The sequence below is a fragment of the Mus caroli genome, unplaced genomic scaffold, assembly GCF_978045245.1.
Source record: "Mus caroli unplaced genomic scaffold, Mus_caroli_1 scaffold_8, whole genome shotgun sequence".
Classification (NCBI taxonomy): domain Eukaryota; kingdom Metazoa; phylum Chordata; class Mammalia; order Rodentia; family Muridae; genus Mus; species Mus caroli.
The window spans coordinates 40,056,381-40,069,506 of record NW_028227263.1 but is presented as its reverse complement, the minus strand read 5'-3'; the positions used below and the strand labels follow the sequence as shown (position 1 = coordinate 40,069,506).

General features: G+C 39.3%; 1 pseudogene; it reads right to left on the bottom strand.

The window, feature by feature from the left end:
* Positions 1–11,984: 11,984 nt before the first annotated feature.
* LOC110298936 (olfactory receptor 2AG1-like) lies at positions 11,985–12,921 on the bottom strand (annotated as a pseudogene).
* Positions 12,922–13,126: the final 205 nt, after the last annotated feature.

Sequence of the window (13,126 nt, the reverse complement as noted above, 5' to 3'; positions counted from 1 at the left end):
CTTCTTCTCTGATTAAACCAAGACTCAGTGGTCCTCTGCTGTATGTGTGTTGGGGACCTCATATCAGCTGGTGTATGCTGCCTGGCTAGTGGTCCAGTGTTTGAGAGATCTCGGGAGTCCAGGATAATTGAGAGAGCTGATCCTCTACAGGGTCATCTTCTTCTTCATTTTCTTCCAGACTTTCTTTAATTTAACCACAGGGATCAGTAGCTTCTGTCCATTGGTTGTGTGCAAATATCTGCCTCTGATTTTATCAGCTGCTTGTTGGTTATTCTGGAGTTTTGTCACAATAAGTCCAATTTGTGTTCACTCCATAGCCTCAAAAATAGTGTTAGTCCTTGGGACCTCTCCATGAGTTGGATCCCACGTAGGGCCTGTTGTTGGGCCTTCTTTTCCTCAGGCTACTCTCCATTTCCATTCTTGGAGTTCTTTCAGACAGGAACAATTATGGGTCAGAATTTTAACTGTGGGATGGCAACACCCTCTCTCACTTGATGCCTTGTCTTTCTGCTGGAGATGGACTCTATAAGATCACTCTCCCTACTGCTGGGCATTTCTTCTGAGGTCCCTCTGTTTGAATCCTGAGAGTCTATTACCTCCCAGGTCTCTGGTGCATCCTGGAGAGTCCCCCAACCTCATAATTTTCAAGGATGCCTGTTTCCATTCTTTCTGCTGGTCCTCAGGGCTTCAGTCCTTTTCCCTCACCCAATACCAGATCAGGTTGCCCTCTTCCCCAGAAACCCCCCCCCCCCCCGTCCACTTTTCCTCCACGTTCCCTCCCTCCCTCTCCCCTTGTGATTGTTTTCTTCTCCCTCCCAAATGGGACTGAGGCATCCTCATTTGGGTTCTTCAGCTTGTTGACTTTTGTGAGTCCTGTGGGCTCTATTTTGAGTATTCTGTACATTTTGGCTAATATTCACTTTTTAATGAGTACATACCATGCATGTTATTTTTGGTTTGAGTTACCTCACTCGGGATGATATCTCTAGTTCCATCCTTTTGCCTGCAAAACTCAGGACATCCTCCTTCTTCATAGCTGTGTAGTATTGCATTTTGTAAATGAACCACATTTCTGTATCCATTCTTCTGTCATGGTACATCTAGGTTGTTTCCAGTTTCTGGCTACCACAGATAAGAACACAACGAATATACTAGAACATGTTCCCCTGTGGTATGGTGGGACAACTTTTGGGTATATTCACAAGATTGTTATTGCTGGGTCTTCCAGTAGATCTAGTTCTAATTTTCTGATGAACCTCCAGTTTGATTTCTAGAGTGGTTGTACCACTTTGCTATCCCTCTAATAATGGAGGAGTCTTCCTCTTTCTCCACATCCTCTTCAACATGTGTTGTCACTTGAGGTTTTGATCTTAGCCATTCTGATTGGTGTAGGTGGAATCTCAGGGTCATTTTGATATGGATTTCTCTGATCACTAAGGATTCTGAACATTTCTTTAGGTTCTTCTCAACCATTCAAGATTCCTCAGTTGTGAATCCTCAGTCTCTACACCCCAGTCTTTCATTGGCTTGTTTGGTTTTTAGGTGGTTAGAACCATTGGAGCTCTGACATACTCAAGATCACAGTTGAGGTCATATCTTTTATAACACCTGTTGTAATTGGGGCCTCCACAGGAACCAGGGAAACACAAATCCCCACATAACCAGAGGCATGGGTTCCTTACAGCTTGCGGCAGGGCCCAGAGAAGACCTAGGGCTCTGGCTTCCCACTCACACCTGCAAAACCCAAAGAATGCTTGACTTCCAGGGACCTGACTCGATAGAATCTCAGGGGCTTGGTCAAACCAGGATCCCACAGCCAGCTTGATTCCCGGGAACTCTGACACACCCAGAATCTCAGGATCCCAGAATAACAAGATCTCAGAGACAGCTGGACTCCGAGGATTTCTGACACAACTAGGATCACAGGAGGGACAGGCTCTAGTCAGAAGCAGAAAGAGCAGGTAGCACTAGAGATACCCATATGGTGAGAGGCAAGCACATGAACATAAGCAAAAGTAACCAAGACTACTTGACATCTTCAGAACGCAGTACCCCTAACAGAGCAAGCCCTGAATACCCCAACACACCAGAAAAGAAGATTCTGATTTAAAAACACATCTCATGATGATGATAGAGGAATTTAAGAAGGTGTACTGGCTAGTTCTGTGTCAACTTGACACAGCTGGAGTTATCACAGAGAAAGGAGCTTCACTTGAGGAAATGCCTCCATGAGATCCAACTGTAAGGCATTTTCTCAAGTAGTGATCAAGGGGGAAAGGCCCCCTGTGGGTGGTACCATCTCTGGACTGGTAGTCTTGGTAAGAGAGCAGGCTGAGCAAGTCAGAGGAGGCAAGCCAGTAAAGAACAATCCTCCATGGCCTCTGCATCAGCTCCTGCTTTCTCACCTGCTTGAGTTCCAGTCCTGACTTCCTTGATGATGAACATCAGTATGAAAGTATAAGCCGAATAAACCCTTTCCTCTCCAACTTGCTTCTTGGTCATGATGTTTGTGCAGGAATAGAAACCCTGACTAAAACAGAAGGACATAAATAACTTCCTTAAAGAAATACAGAAGAACACAGGTAAACAGAAATAGAACTCCTGAAATAGGAAATACAAAAATTCCTTGAAGAATTACAGGAAAACAAAACCAATCAGGTAAAGGAATTGAATAAAACCATCCCAGATCTCAAGCTAGAAATACAAACATTAAGGAAATCACAAAGAGAAACACCCCTAGAGTTAGAAAACCTAGGAAAGATATCAGTAGTCATAAATGCAAGCATCACCAACACAATACAAATGATAGAAGAGAGAATATCAGGGGCACATGATACCATAGAAAACACTGACACAACAGTAAATGAAAATGCAAAATGCAAAAAGCTCAAAACCCCAAACATCCAGGAAATCCAGCACACAATGAGAAGACCAAACCTAAGGATAATAGGTGTAGAAGAGAGTGAAGATTCCCAACTTAAAGGGCCAGCAAATATCTTCAACAAAATTATAGAAGAAAACTTCCCTAACCTAAAGAAAGAGATGCCTATAAACATACAAGAAGTGCACAGAACTCCAAATAGATTGGACCAGAAAAGAAATTCCTCCCATCACATACTAGTCAAGACATCAAATGAACAAAACAAAGAAAGAATATTAAAATGAGTAAGGGAAAAGGGTCAAGGAATATATAAAGGCAGACCTGTCAGAATTACACAAGATTTCTCAACAGACACTACAAGTGCTAGAAGATCCTGGGCAGATTCCATACAAACCCTCGGAGAATACAAATGCCAGTCCAGGTTACTATACCCAGCAAAACTCTCAATTACCATAGATGGAAAAACCAAGATATTCCATGTCAAAACCAAGTTTACACAATACTTTTCCACAAATAAAGCCATACAAAGGATAATAGAAGGAAAACTTCAACACAAGGAGGGAAACTACACCCTAGAAAAGCAAGAAAGTAATCTTCTCTCAAAAACCCAAAAGATAACACAAACATAATTCTATCTCTAAGAACAAAATAACAGGAAGCAACAATCACTCTTCCTTAATATCTCTTAACTTCCATGGACTCAATTTCTCAACAAAAAGCCATAGACTAACATTATGGATACATAAACAGAACCCAGAATTTGCTGCATACAGGAAATAGAGCTCAGTGTCAAGAGAAACACTACCCCAGAGTGAAAGGCTGGAAAACAATTTTTTTTTCTAGCAAACGGTCCCAAGAAACAAGCTGGAGTAGACATTCTAATGTAAAATAAAATTGACTTTCAACTAAAAGCTATAAAAAAAGATAAGGAAGGACACTTCATACCCGTCAGAGGAAAAAAATTCTACCAAGAAGATCTCTCAATTCTGAACATCTATGCTCCAAATGTAAGGACACACACATTCATAAAAGAAAATTTACTAAAGCTCAAAGTACACATGGCACCTCACACAAAAATAGAGGGAAACTTCAGCACCTTACTCTCTTCAATGGACAGATCATGGAAACCAAAAATAATCAGAGACACAGTGGAAATAACTGAAGCTCTGGATCAAATGGATCCAACTGATATTTATAGAACATTTCATCCTAAAACAAAAGAATTACCTTCTTCTCAGCACCTCATGATACTTTCTCAAGAATTGACCATGTAGTCAGTTATGAAACAGGTCTCAACAGATATAAGAAGATTGAAATTATCTCATGCATCCTGTCAGATCACCACAGACTAAGATTGACTTTCAATAACAACAAAAAACAATAGAAAGCCCCCATACACATGGAACACCCTACTCAATGATAACTTGGTCAAGGAAGAAATAAAGAAATTGAAGACTTTTTAGAATTTAATGAAAAAGAAACCACAACATACCAAAAGTTATTAGACAAAATGAAAGCAGTGCTAAGAAGAAAACACATACCTCTAAATACCTCCAAAAAGAAACTGGAGAGAATACATATAAGCAGCTTACTACCACACATGATAGCTCTAGAACAAAAAGAAGCAAATACACCCAAGAAGACTAGATGGCAGGAAATAATCAAACTCAGGGCTGAAATCAACCAAGGAGAAACAAAAATAACTATACAAAGAAGCTACAAAACCTGGAGCTGGTTCTTTGATAAAATAATCAAGATAGATAAACCCTTAACCACACTAACCATAGGGCATGGTGGAGACAGTATCCAAATTAACAAAATCAGAAATGAAAAGGGAGACATAACAACAGAAACAGAGGAAATTAAAAAAAATCATCATACCCTGCTCTAAAAGCCTATACCTAACAAAACTGGAAAATCTGGATGAAATGGACAATTTTCTAGACAGATACTGGGCATCAAAGATAAATCAGGATCAGATAAACCACCTAAACCTTCCCATAAACTCTAATGAAATAAAAGCAGCCACTAAAAGGAACCCAACCAAAAAAGGCCCAGGACCACTGGGGCTTAGTGCAGATTTCTGTCATACCTTCAAAGAAGACCTAACACCAACACTCTTCAAATTATTCTACAAAATAGAAACAAAAGAAACATTAACCAATTTGGTCTATTAAGCAGCAATTATGCTTATACCTAGACCACACAGAGACCCAGCAAAGAAAGAGAACTTCAGACAAACTTCCTCTTGGAATATCGATGCAAAAATACTCAAAATTCTCACAAACTGAAACGAAGAACAGATCAAAACAGTCATGCATCATACTCAAGTACGCTTCATTCCAGAAATGCAGGGATGGTTCAATATATGAATTCTGTTAATGTAATCCACCATATAAACAAACTCAAAGGAAAAAAAAAAACACATGATCATGTTATTAGAGGCTGAGGAAGCATTTGACAAATTCAACATTCCTTCATGGTAAAAGTCTTGGAAAGATCAGGAATTCAAGGCCCATACCTAAAAATAGTAAATCAATATACAGCAAAGAAATAGTGAACATCAAACTAAATGGAAAGAAACTTGAAGCAATCCCTCTAAAGTCAGCTACAAAAAAGGTTTCCCACTCTCTCCCTAGCTAATCAATATAGTACTCACAGTCCTAGCCAGAGTAATTAGACAACAAAAGAAGATCAAAGGGATAAAAATTGGAAAAGAAGTCAACCTATCACTATTTGCACCTGATATGATAGTATACTTATGTAACCCCAAAAATTTCACCAGAGAATGCCTATTCCTAATAACCAACTTTAGCAAAGTGACTGGATATAAAATTAACTCAAACAAATCCATAGTCTTCCTCTACTCAAAGGATAAATGGGCTGAGAAAGAAATTAGGAAAATGACACCCTGCACAATAATCTCAAACAATAAAAAATATCTTGGTGTGACTCTAACTAAACAAGTGAATGATTTGTATGACAAGAACTTCAAGTCTCTTAAGAAGTAATGGAAGATGACTTTAGATGATGGAAAGATCTCTGTCACGCACTCTGGTGGATTCAGTTTGACAGGTGAAAGCTTGGAAGCTATCTCATGAGGAAAAGAGTTTCACGGAAGCTCCCTCGTGGAGTCTGTCGAAAGCCACGTCTCCAGTTGGGTCAGTTTGACAAGCGGAAGCTTGGAAGCTGACCACGAGGAAAAGAGTTTCACGGAAACTCCCTCCTGGAGTCTGGCATCCCCTCTGTTTCATAAATTAATTTTCCACTCCCGAGTTAGTCTAGTGTATGGATCCACGTGCTCTCTATTTAGTATTACCTTATTATAAGTGCCTTTTAAGATTGAATTCTGACATAGCTAAAGCCTCCCCCAGTGTTCCAAGATCCCAGATTACAGCAAGGTAGTTTAACCTATTCAGTAACTAATTAAGCACTACAATAAAACAGAGCCATTAACTCAATTGGTCTGTAGAAAGAGACTAGGAATCTCACTGAGATAGAAATCTTTACTACAGGCTACATTCCATGCCAAGAGCAAGTTGATATACTATCCTGATAAATGGGGATTCTCCAGACAAGATTTTACAAGGCCTAAGAATATAGGAGTCTGTGACACTACATTATTCTTGAGGCCTGTCAAGAGTTAAAATCCCCTGGTGCTATTAACACTAAAGTGTGAACTTTTTGCCTATCACTAGGCTGATCCTAGGCAGGGCTGTTAATCTCTATTGTAAACATTTATCTAGTTCCTGCAAATTCCTTTCTTTTGTATCTGGTAAATTTCAGTATACTTTGTCTTATTGTGATTTGTAGCTCCTGATAATTTGTTGTAATATAAAATAGTCTAATGCTCGGCCAGAGATTACATTCAGATTCTACACAATCTCTCCTGTGTGTGTCTGTTTGTTAATTTAATCCTAAGCTTTGCCCACCTACTCTAGAGACCCGTTTTACACAGACACAGGGACCCAGAGGGTCTGTGGCAGATCTCCCATGCTCATGGGTTGGCAGGATTAATATAGTAAAAATGGCCATATTACCAAAAGCAATCTACGCATTCAATGCAATCCCCATCAAAATTCCAACTCAATTCTTCATAGATTTAGAAAGAGCAATTCTCAAATTCATTTGGAATAACAAAAAACCTAAGATAGCCAAATCTATTCTCAACAATAAAAGAACTTCTGGGATATCAGCATCCATGACCTCAAGCTGTACTACAGAGCAATAGTGATAAAAACCACATGGTATTTGTATAGTGACAGGCAGGTAGATCAATGAAATAGAATTGAGGACCCAGAAATAAACCTATACATCTATGGTCACTTGATCTTTGGCAAAGGATCTAAAATCATCCAGTGGAAAAATGACAGCATTTTCAATAAATTGTGCTGGTTCAACTGGTGGTCAACAAGAAGAAGCATGCAAATTGATCCATTTTTATATCCCTGTCCAAAGCTCAAGTCTAAGTGGATCAAGGACCTCACATAAAACCAGATACACTGAATCTAATAGAAGGGAAATTGAGGAAAAGCTTCAAACACATTTTCACAGGGGAAAATTTCTTTCACAGAACACCAGTGGCTTATGCTCTAAGATCAAGAATTGACAAATGACCCGTACAGTGGTGGTGCATGCCTTTAATCCCAGCACTTGGGAGGCAGAAGCAGGCAGATTTCTGAGTTCCAGGCCACCATGGTCTACAGAGTAAGTTCCAGGACAGGCAGGAATAAACAGAGAAACCTTGTCTCAAGAAACAAACAAACAAAAAACATAAACAAACAAACAAACAAAAAAAAACAAACCAACAATGACCAAAAAAGAATCAACAAATGGGACCTCAAATAATTCAAATTTTCTGTAAGATAAAGGACACTGTCAATAGCACAAAAAATGCAACCGACAGATTGGGAAAAGATCTTTACCAATCCTATATCACATAGAGGGCTAATATTAAATATATACAAATAACTCAAGAAGTTAGACTCCCGAAAATCAAATTACCCTATTTAAAATGGGGTACAGAGATAAAGAATTTTCAACTGAGGAATACCAAATGACTGAGAAGCACCTGAAATGCTCAGCTGGGCAGTGGTGGCACCTGCCTTTAATCCTAGCACTTGGGAGGCAGAGGCAGGTGAATTTCTGAGTTCGAGGCCAGCCTGGTCTACAAAGTGAGTTCCAGGACAGCCCGTACTATACAGAGAAACCCGGTCTCAAAAAAACCCAAAAATACAAAAACAAACAAACAAAAAAAAACCAAAAAGAAAAGAAAAAGAAAAAAAGAAAGAAAAAGAAGAAAAGAAAAAAAAGAAAAGAAAAGAAAAGAAAAGAAAAAGAAATGCTCAACATTCTTAGTCATCTGCGAAATGCAAATCAAAACAACCCTGAGATTCCACCTTACACCAGTCAGAATGTCTAAGATCCAAAACTCAGGTGACAGCATTTGCTGGCAAGGATGTGGAGAAAGAACTCCTCCATTGTTGGTGGGATTACAAGCTGGTACAACCACTCTGGAAATCAGTCTGGCAATTCTTCGGAAACTTAGACATAGTACAACCTGAGGACCCAGCTATACCACTCCTAGGCATATAACCAGAAAATGCTCCAATATGTAATAAGGACACATGTTCCACTATGTTCATAGCAGCCATATTTATAATAGCCAGAAGCTGGAAACAACCCAGATGTCCCTCAACAGAGGAATGGATACAGAAAATGTGCTGCTTTTGCCCAATGGAGTAATACTCAGCTATTAAAAACAATGACTTCATGAAATTCTTAGGCAAATGGATGGAACTTGAAAATATCATCCTGAGTGAGGTAACCCAATTACAAAAGAACACACACAGTATGCACTCACTGACTGATAAGTGGATATTAGCCTAAGATTTTGGAATACTCAAGATACAATTCACAGTCCATATGAAGCTCAATAAGAAGAAAGACCAAAGTGTGGATGCTTTAGTGCTTCTTAGCAGGAGGAACAAAATTCTCATAGGAGTAAATATGGAGAGAAAGTGTGGAGCAGAGACTGAAGGAAAGGCCATCCAGAGACTGCCCCACCCAGGGATCTGTCCCATTGTAAAACTGGGATGCCAATATGGATGCTGGGAATTGCTTGGTGTCAGGAGCCTGATATGACTGTATCCGGAAAGGCTCTGTCAGAGTCTGACAAATACAGAGGTGAATGCTTGCAGCCAACCATTGGAGTGAGTGGGGAGTCAGCAATGGAAGAGTTGGAAAAGGACCTGAAGGAGCTGAGAGGGTTTGCAGCCCCATGGGATGATCAACAATGTGAACTGGCCAGACTCCCTGGAGCTCCCAGGGACTGGACCACAAGCCAAAGAGTGCACATGAAAGGACCCATGGCTCTGGCCACATATGTGACAGCACCTTGTTGGACATCAGTGGGAGGAGCAGTCCTTGGGCCTGAGGGGGTTTGATGCCCCAGTGTAGGGGAATGCCAAGGCAGGAAGGCAGAAGTGGGTAGGTGGATGAGCACACTTATAGAGGTAGGGGAGATGGGCTAGGAATTTCTAGAGGAGAGAACTGGAATGGAGATGGTATATGAAATGTAAATAAAGAAAAATCTAATAAAAAATAATAGAAAAAAGCAATATAATAGTCTTCCCTGGAACATCCTACAATCAGCAGTTAAGAATAAAGTTACTTGGTAGTATATGCAATGGTGTCAACATTTGGAGGCTGATTATTGGATGGATCCCCAGGTATGGCAGTCTCTAGATGGTCCATCCTTTCGTCCCAGCTCCAAATTTTGTCTCTGTAACTCCTTCCATGGGTGTTTTGTTCCCAATTGCATATACTACCAATATTTTGCTGAAAGGACCAGGATATAGCTGTCTCTTGTGAGGCTATGCCAGGCCTAGCAAACACAGAAGTGGAGGCTCACAGTCAGCTATTGGATGGAGAACAGGGCCCCCAATGGAGGAGCTAGAGAAAGTACCCAAGGAGCTAAAGGGGTCTGCAACCCTATAGGTGGAACAACACTATGAACTAACCAGTACCCCCTGGAGCTAGTGTTTCTAGCTGCATATGTATCAGAAGTTGGCCTAGTCAGCCATCAATGGAAAGAGAGGCCCATTGGTCTTGCAAACTTTATATGCCTCAGTACAGGGGAACACCAGGGTCATGAAGTGGGAGTGGGTGGGTAGTGTACCAGCTTCATTAAGATAAACAGTATTTCTAAAAAACATAATTTTTTTCTTCCAGAAAGGTATTGATAATTTATTTCCTAACAGTAAAATACCATTAGAAGAAAACACAACCACCTTGTGATATATTGGTTTTCCTGGTTTTTAATTTTTACTGTTTTTATACTTTTTAATGGGAATTTCATGCATTAATATAACACATTTTGATCATATCTCTTTCCCATTGCCTTTCTTCCAAACTCTCCCCTACGCTCTTCAACAGCACTCTCTTTGACCACCATAGAATACAAGAATCTCACTGTGTGTCAGCAGGTGAACAAACCTCTACATGAACATATCAGCTTATTAAAGTGAGTGACAGCTTCAAAAATGGAGGGAAATTCATCTAAATGAGTGCGAGATTTTACTCATACTACTTACTTCTAAGATATTAACTTCTATTTTCCCTGAAAACTCATTTTTATTGATTTTAACTGTTACATAGAAAGCAAACCCACATTTATATCTTAGTATGTTTCTGTACCTGTATTTCTTCTATACTATTCAAATCATATTAATATATTTATCTCCTCAAATGTTTATTGATTATGATGAATACTTCCTAAATTCTTTCTTCTGGCTTATGGAATGAATGCACTAAGTAGTATAGCAATCTATGGTCATCTTGCTGTTCAGTAATCATGCATAATCTCTATGCTAATATCAAGCTGTTTTATTTTCACCTTCTATGAGTTCAACTTAATAAGAACTTTGTTTAGTGCTATATTAGATGGGTTATAATATTTTCTTTTTGTTAACACAAACAGGAAAGAATCAGTTTCTACAAACAGCAATACCAACCATATAGTACTACATATTTACATTAAGAAGAACAACATATTCCCCTTTATCCTATTTTTCAAATTTAAATTTATTTTATCTTCAAATTCTTTATTGATCTATTTGTAGGGTTTTTATTTTTGAGAATCTTCTGTCTGTTTTCTAAAGCAGCTGTGATAATTTATACTCCTACCAATAAAAAGTTCCTTTCCCCATATCCATGAGAGCGTTCATTGATGATTGTACTTCTGATTACCATCCTGTCTCATGTTTCAGTTCAACACAAAAGCTATAAAATGTGGGCATGTGGAGTAGTATAGGATATTTTGAGATGTACAGATTATAAAATGTCTATATTTAGGCTAACAGTAAATATATGGATTCTTTGTGGTTGTTGAGATATTTTACTATGTTAGGAGTGTTGGACAAATACTGTCTGCTTGCATTATTCACAGGCTAGAATGGTAAGTGTTCAATTCGCTGAAAAAAGAAAAGGAAAGAAAAGAGAAAAGATGAAGGGAAATTGTATAAGAGAGTGGAGGGGGATTGGAGAGGAGAGGAGCGGTGAGGAGAGGAGAGAAGAGAGGAGAAGAGAATTTAAGGTCATTCATTAAATCAAAGAAATCTCCATGAATGTGGATAATTAGAAAGAGAGAAAGAATGAACATGAAGCAAACTTCTTAAGTAAAATAGTCACTTTAATATTTCATTTTTGGCCAAGATTAGTTATTTTAACATTTAGGCAAATCTGAAGAATCTTTTTCAATTAATACATGTGCTACCTGTGTGAAACTATGTTTTCTGGTTCCTTGGTCCAAGGAATTGAAATCTCAGGGGCCATGTCCAGGTGGTAAAGTGAGGCCAATTTGAAACTCTAACTAAAGCAGTTACATTTGAAAATGATATATAACTTTTAAAGACTAGAAAATAATTTGAAGTATGGAGGACTTTATTTTATAAAATACCACATAATATCCAAAAAAGGTTTGTTGTATCTCATTCATAATCTATCAAACAAACAACATTTTTACTCTCCTGATTTTATCAATAGTATTTTATTCTTAGTGGAAATCTTTTCATTTTTAGGAGGGATAAACTATTAGAAATATCTAGAATGTAGAATATACTGAAAACTTTTTTCCCAGGACTCTTCTCAAAGCCTCAATAACCTCATTATTCCTCAGGCTGTAGATGAGGGGATTCAGAGCTGGAGTGACAATCATGTAGAAAACTGATATTGTCTTGTTTGGGGCTGTGGAAGGAACTAGGCAGCATATACATGAAAATAGCACCCCCATACCACATGCCAACCACAGTCAGATGGGAAGAGCAGGTGACAAGGGCTTTTTTCCTGCCCTCATTTGATGGCATATGGAGCACAGTAAGCAGAATTAGTGAGTAGGAGGTCAGGATGGCCGCAAGAGCAGGAAAGAGCAAAGTCACACCCAACCATGAGTTCATATGTGGAGGTGTCTCCACAGGCCAGCTTCAGCAAGGGTGGAATCTCACAGAAGAGATGTCTGATCTGCCTGGACTTGCAGAAAGGATAGTGCATGGTATACATGCTATATCCTAGAGCACTGAGAGATGCAAGAATCCATGAAGTGGCTATCATGAGACGGCAGACTTTCTGACTCATTAGGATTGTATAGTTCAGAGGATGACAAATGGCCACATACCTGTCATAGGCCATAAAGGACAGAAGGAGGTCCTCTACACTACCAAGTGTCAGTGCCAGAAACATCTGAAAGGCACATCCCCCAAATGAGATAGTGTTACCTTTGAGAAGAAAATCTAGCACAGTCTTAGGAATAATAACTGATGGTTGGAGGAGGTACATGAGAGAGAGAGCTGCCAGAGCAAAAGATACATGGGCATGTGGAGTCGGGCATCCATGGTGATGACCAGCAGCAGTAGTCCATTGCTGGTCAATGCTAAAAAGTACAGCGCTCTGATAATGGCACAGAGCAGTTCTGGAAAACCACCGTCATTCAGAATTCCTACCAAGATGAAGCCACTTCCCAAGGTGGAGTTGAAGACCTCCATTCGCTGTGGTCTTCTTAGTTGCCTACAAAACATGCAGTTAGTGAAGTTTTGCTAATATGAACTCACTTTGTCAATGGTCATGTCAGTAGCCACTTATGCTAACCAGCATGACTCTAACAACATGGGATCTTTCCAAATAACTTAAATTCTTGATTTATATTTCTCTCTCCATCTCACCATCTCTTTGTTATTGTTCTGTCTCTTT